This window comes from Triticum aestivum, chromosome 2A (assembly GCF_018294505.1).
Source record: "Triticum aestivum cultivar Chinese Spring chromosome 2A, IWGSC CS RefSeq v2.1, whole genome shotgun sequence".
NCBI classification, from domain to species: domain Eukaryota; kingdom Viridiplantae; phylum Streptophyta; class Magnoliopsida; order Poales; family Poaceae; genus Triticum; species Triticum aestivum.
In genome coordinates this window covers 599042334-599048076 of record NC_057797.1, presented here as the reverse complement: position 1 = coordinate 599048076, position 5743 = coordinate 599042334, and positions in this window count along the sequence as shown.

Genomic DNA, 5743 nt, shown 5'->3' with positions numbered 1-5743 from the left:
TAAAAGATGCCGCTGACCATTAATAGCTTCTCAAAGAAGGAAACCAGGCGAAGGCGACGGGCCTGGAGAAGGCCCTGGTGGCTGCCAAGGAAGCCCGCTCCAAAATTAGAGCGACGAAGGAGGAGCTGAATCAAGCTGCAGATATTGTGCGTGGAAGCCCTTCTTGTTGCGTACTAAGTTCGGAGATCCGAAGTATGCTCCTCTGGACCGGCTATGGAGTTCTGCGGACGCCTACGTGGATTTGGCTGCAAGTGCTGCTGATGCAGCCGAGTATTTCAAGGATCAGAAAGGTGCCGAAGTGGAAAAGCTGTTCTAGTCACAGTTTCACGCTCCAGTCCGTCCGCTGCTGTTGAATGAGCGAATGGCCGAGTGGGCCGAGCTCCATAGGTTGTCCGGACTTGCCATGAGGTCTGTTGTGGATCACTTGTAGCCGGGAGGGCCAAGGCCGAATAGCTACTTTAGTTTAGTGCAACAACTCCTTGGTGCTGTGCTACGCATCGATGCTGTAAAGAGATCGGCGTGCATAGAGGGTGCGCGGATGGCCTTTGCCCGTGTCAAGACATACTGCGCGGAGATGGAGGCCACCACTGTTGCGACACAGGGTTCGGCCGTAGGCCGAGTGGCTGCCGAGCACTACTTTGAAGATGTTCTTGAAGGCGCTCGTTCGATAGAGGCTTAGTGCTCGAAGAATATTAAGTTCTAGTGACATGTATTCCCATTGTAAAAACAATGTTTTATTGAATTATCAAGGCTGTATTTATACTTTTGCCCGAAAGTACTATGATGCCTCCTGTGCAGCCGTTTATGTATATATGTATATAACCTGAAAGTTTGTAGTCGTCGGCTTCCGCCCCCACGCATATAATGCGAGGGTGTTCGCAGAAAATGCATATCCACACTTGATCCAACGTCTTGGTCCATTAAGGAGGTGATAGCACAGCGAACGAGGCAATCAGACTATATTGCTTTAACACTTTCACTTAGCCATAGGAGTTTGACGGTGGGGCTACTATATAGCCCTTGGTACTTCTGCGCTCGTCCGAATACGGGGCGCGTACGTACATGACAGGGAAACGACCCTTCGTTAATGCGGAGGAATCCCAAAGATTCCGATGAGTCATTGAGTGGTTGACCAGTCTCTCGCTATATCATGACAGTCAGTTTCGGCTTTCTCTACTGAGGTGCTCATCCGGATGAACCAGGGCACAATCGCAGTAGTTCTCCTAGTGCTACCTTAGCCGATATAACGGAATGTAAGGTACCAAAACCTGGGAGCCGGGCAAACCCAACATGTGACCAAAGACATGATTCAGAGCTAATGCATATAGGGCCAAACTCGCGATGCCGAACACTCCTAAGGCGTTCGGTCTTTATAACATATACCGGGCTAAAAAATTCCCTTAATAAGAAACCCCATGTGTCAAGGTATGTGCAAAATCCTGGCGTGGCCACATGCCAATAATGCCAGCATCCTTCTCAGTTGTGTGGAGTATCCGGAGGATGTGAGCAACAAGAGACAGTAAAAAAGGTTTACGCGGGGTCTTAATCTAAAAAGAAACCTTTGGGCGGGTCCCTGCTGCACGTCTGCGCCTGTGTCTCCATTGTGCCGTGTCCTGGACGGGTGTAGCACGATTGTCATCTGTAAAAGGAAAGAACTTAGGTAAAAGTTGTCGTGCCAAAAAGAAGAATTGGTTATTATCAATGAACTGTCAAAATTCAAGATAAACCAAGTTGAGCCGGGCTGGCCCTGATTACACGCGGGAAGCCCCTGGTATCGTTTATGAGGGTTTGGTCATCGAACCAATCTCATGTATGTATGATGGAACGCCAGATTCGTTTAACCGTGTCCGTGGTCTTGACGACCTGCCATTTTTTCTGGTTGGTGAGGCCGTCTAGTTTGCGGCTGTTAGAGCCGCCGCAACCTCTTCCGTACTTAGGAAAGGTTCGGTATTTCCGCTAACTGAGATGATGCCACATGGACCAGGCATCTTAAGCTTGAGAAAAGCATAATGCGGTATTGTGCTAAAACGAGCGAAAGCCATTCTTCCGAGTAGTGCTTGATAACCACTTCGGAATGGGGCGATGTGAAAAGTTAACCTTTCGCTTCGGAAGTTATCGGGAGAACCGAATACCACCTCTAGTAGTAGAGAGTCCGTACAGCAAGCCTCTTGGCCTGGTATTACTCCCTTTAAGGTAGTATTACTGTGGCTTATTTGTGTCGGGTCTATCCCCATTTTGCGGAATGTGTCCTGATATATCAGATTTAGATCACTGCCGCCGTCCATGAGGACTCGTGTGAAATGGTACCCATTTATTATTGGGTCTAACACCAAGGCGTCAGTCCTTCGTGTCGGATATTTGTCTCGTGATCCCTACGATCAAAAGTGATCGGGCAGGGCAACCAGGGGTTGAACCTAGGGGTGACGGGTTCTATGGCGCGTGTGCCTCGGAGTGCATGCTTGCTTCTCCTCTTTGTCACATGGACCACGTTTGCTGTTTTAACCTCTGGTGGGAACTTTTTCTGTCCTCCGGCGCTTTGCTGGCGAGGTTCATCCTTGTCTTCGCTTGGTGTCTCTTCCCCTTTGTGTTCGGCGTTTAGCTTTCCGGCCTGCTTGAAGACCCAACATTCTCTGTGGGTATGATTTGCAGGTTTGCCTGGGGTGCCATGAATCTGACAGAGTTTGTCAAGAATTTTGTTTAGGCCAGATTGTCCTTCTCTTCTGCCTTTGAAAGGCTTTTTCCGCTGACCTGGTCGGGAGCCCCTGAATCTGGCATTTACCGCCGTGTTATCTGGGCTACCTTCTTTATTTCGATGCTTGTTTTTGTTGCGTCGTGGTTTACCATTGCCATCCCTGACTTCGGGTGTGCTTGGGTCGCTGGTGCTGCTACGGGCCAACCAGCTATCCTCGCCCGCACAAAAGCGGGTCATGAGGCTTGTTAGGGCTGCCATTGTTCTTGGTTTTTCTTGGCCGAGGTGCCTGGCGAGCCATTCGTCTCGGACACTGTGTTTAAAAGTTGCTAAGGCTTCGGCGTCCGGACAGTCGACGATTTGGTTCTTCTTGGTGAGGAACCTGTTCCAAAGCTTTCGGGCGGACTCTCCGGACTGTTGGATTATATGACTTAAATCGTCTGCATCCGGAGGTCGGACATAAGTCCCTTGAAAATTGGCCTGAAAAGCGTCCTCGAGCTCCTCCCAACTTCCAATTGAGTTTTCGGGGAGGCTTTTCAGCCACCGAGCTGGCCCTTTAAGCTTGAGGGGCAAGTATTTAATGGCATGGAGATCGTCTCCACAAGCCATATGAATATGGAGGATAAAGTCCTCTATCCAGACTCCAGGGTCTGTGGTCCCGTCGTACGCCTCTATGTTCACCGGTTTGAATCCCTCTAGGAATTCGTGATCCCGCACCTCATCAGTGAAACATAAGGGGTGTGCGGCACCCCTGTATTGGGATGTGCCATGGTGTTCGGACGGTTGTAGTATTCGGTGTTGGTTTTGTACCGTAGCGCGCTTCCTAGATCCATAGATGGATCTGGTCGTGCCAGATTTTTGAGGCAAGTTCTCACGTAGACCGTGTGTTGACTTATGCGCGACTTTGTTAGCCGCTCTATCGCGTTCACAAGGTGGTGGATCCGGCCGGTTGGCCGTATCATTCTTCGACTGTATGGGCTCTAAGGCCTCATCGTCAAATTCCGGTAATAGCTTGCGCTTTGGATAGCTATTTTTATGGTAAATTCCACCATACTTTGTTACTTTGTTCCACCTATTGTTGAGCGTATCTTGTGCGACCTTGAGCCTTTGCTTCTATTTCTTCAGGCTCCTCGTTGTGGCAATAAGCCTTCTGCGGAGGTTCTTTTGCTCCAAGTGCGTTTCCGGGATGATGTGTGCATCTTCGCCCGGACTGTTTTCTTCCCCAGACGGGGTTTGATGAGGCTTATCCTTGGCGTCGTCGTGTTCGGACGTCGGATCCGTACTATGTTTGCAGTTTGCATCTTGATCGTGCTCTGCCACCAGGGTGGTGCATTCGTCGTTTCTTCTAGAGTCGACTGGACTGTTATTTCCTCTTGCGCTGTTATCGTTGTTTTTGCTATGGCGGGACTTAGAGCGGCGCCGCTGACGTCGGCGCTTGGGTTGCTTCTTGGAGGGGTCATCCTCCGCTGTCTCGTCGCCATTGCCTTCTTTGGGGGTGTCCACCATGTATATATCATATGATGAGGTGGCGGTCCGGTGCCCTGAGGGCAATGGTTCCTATTCATCTTCGGCTTCGTCGTCCATACCGTTGAAGTCTTCGGAGTTTAAGTCGAGCATGTCGGTTAAGTCGTCGATAGTGGCTACTAAGTGGGTGGTGGGTCGACAGCGAATTTCTTCGTCGTCCGCATCCCATTCTAGCCGGACATAGTTCGGCCAAGGTTCTCCTGACAGGGAGAGAGACCTTAATGAATTTATGACGTCGCCGAAGGGCGAGTGCTGAAAGATATCCGTAGAGGTGAACTCCATGATCGATGCCCAGTCGGATTCAACGGGTACGGATGTGAGCGGCTTGGAGTCCGTGGCCGGAGAAGAACCCAGTGGTTCGGCGATACGGCTCTTGTAAGGGGTGAAGTCAGTATCTGGCTCTATCGCCACTGAGAGGGCGGCCTCCATGGCGGGGTCTATCCCTCCACTCTCGGACGGCGCAATTTGCTCCAGATTAATGGCCGGAGTAGTTGCAGATGCGATCTCCCGAACACTGTCTGACGACAGAGTTACGTCATGCTCGTCATGACTGACATGGGCTCGAATCCGTCGAAGATCAAGTCTCCGCGGATGTCGGCGGTGTAGTTTAAGTTTCTGAACCTGACCTGATGGCCAGGGGCGTAGCTCTCGATTTGCTCCAGATGGCCAAGCGAATTGGCCCGCAGTGCGAAGCCACCAAATACAAAGATCTGTCCGGGGAGGAAAGCCTCACCCTGGACCGCATCGCTAGCGATGATCGAAGGAGCCATCTAGCCTTATGGTGACGACACAGTGGAAATCTCAATGAAAGCACCAATGTCGGTGTCAAAACCGGCGGATCTCGGGTAGGGGGTCCCGAACTGTGCGTCTAAGGCGGATGGTAATAGGAGGCAGGGGACACAATGTTTACCCAGGTTCGGGCCCTCTTGATGGAGGTAATACCCTACGTCCTACTTGATTGTTCTTGATGATATGAGTATTACAAGAGTTGATCTACCGCGAGATCAAAGAGGCTAAACCCTAGAAGCTAGCCTATGGTATGGTTGTATCTTGTCCTACGGACTAAAACCCTCCGGTTTATATAGACACTAGAGGGGGCTAGGGTTACACAAGGTCGGTTACAAAGGAGGAGATATACATATCCGTATTTCCTAGCTTGCCTTCCACGCCAAGTAGAGTCCCATCCGGACACGGGACGAAGTCTTCAATCTCGTATCTTCATAGTCCAACAGTCCGACCAAAGGATATAGTCCGGCTGTCCGGAGACCCCCTAATCCAGGACTCCCTCAGAACCAACTATTAAAATTAAAATTAAAGATCATGAATGCTATGCTTTATGTGATTTGGGTGCTAGTGTTTCCACGATTCCAAAGACTTTGTGTGATTTGTTAGGTTTCCGTGATTTTGATGATTGCTCTTTACACTTGCACCTTGCAGATTCCACTATTGAGAAACCTATGGGAGAATTAATGATGTTCTTATTGTTGAAAATAGGAATTATGTGCCCCTATATTTTATTGTTCTTGACAT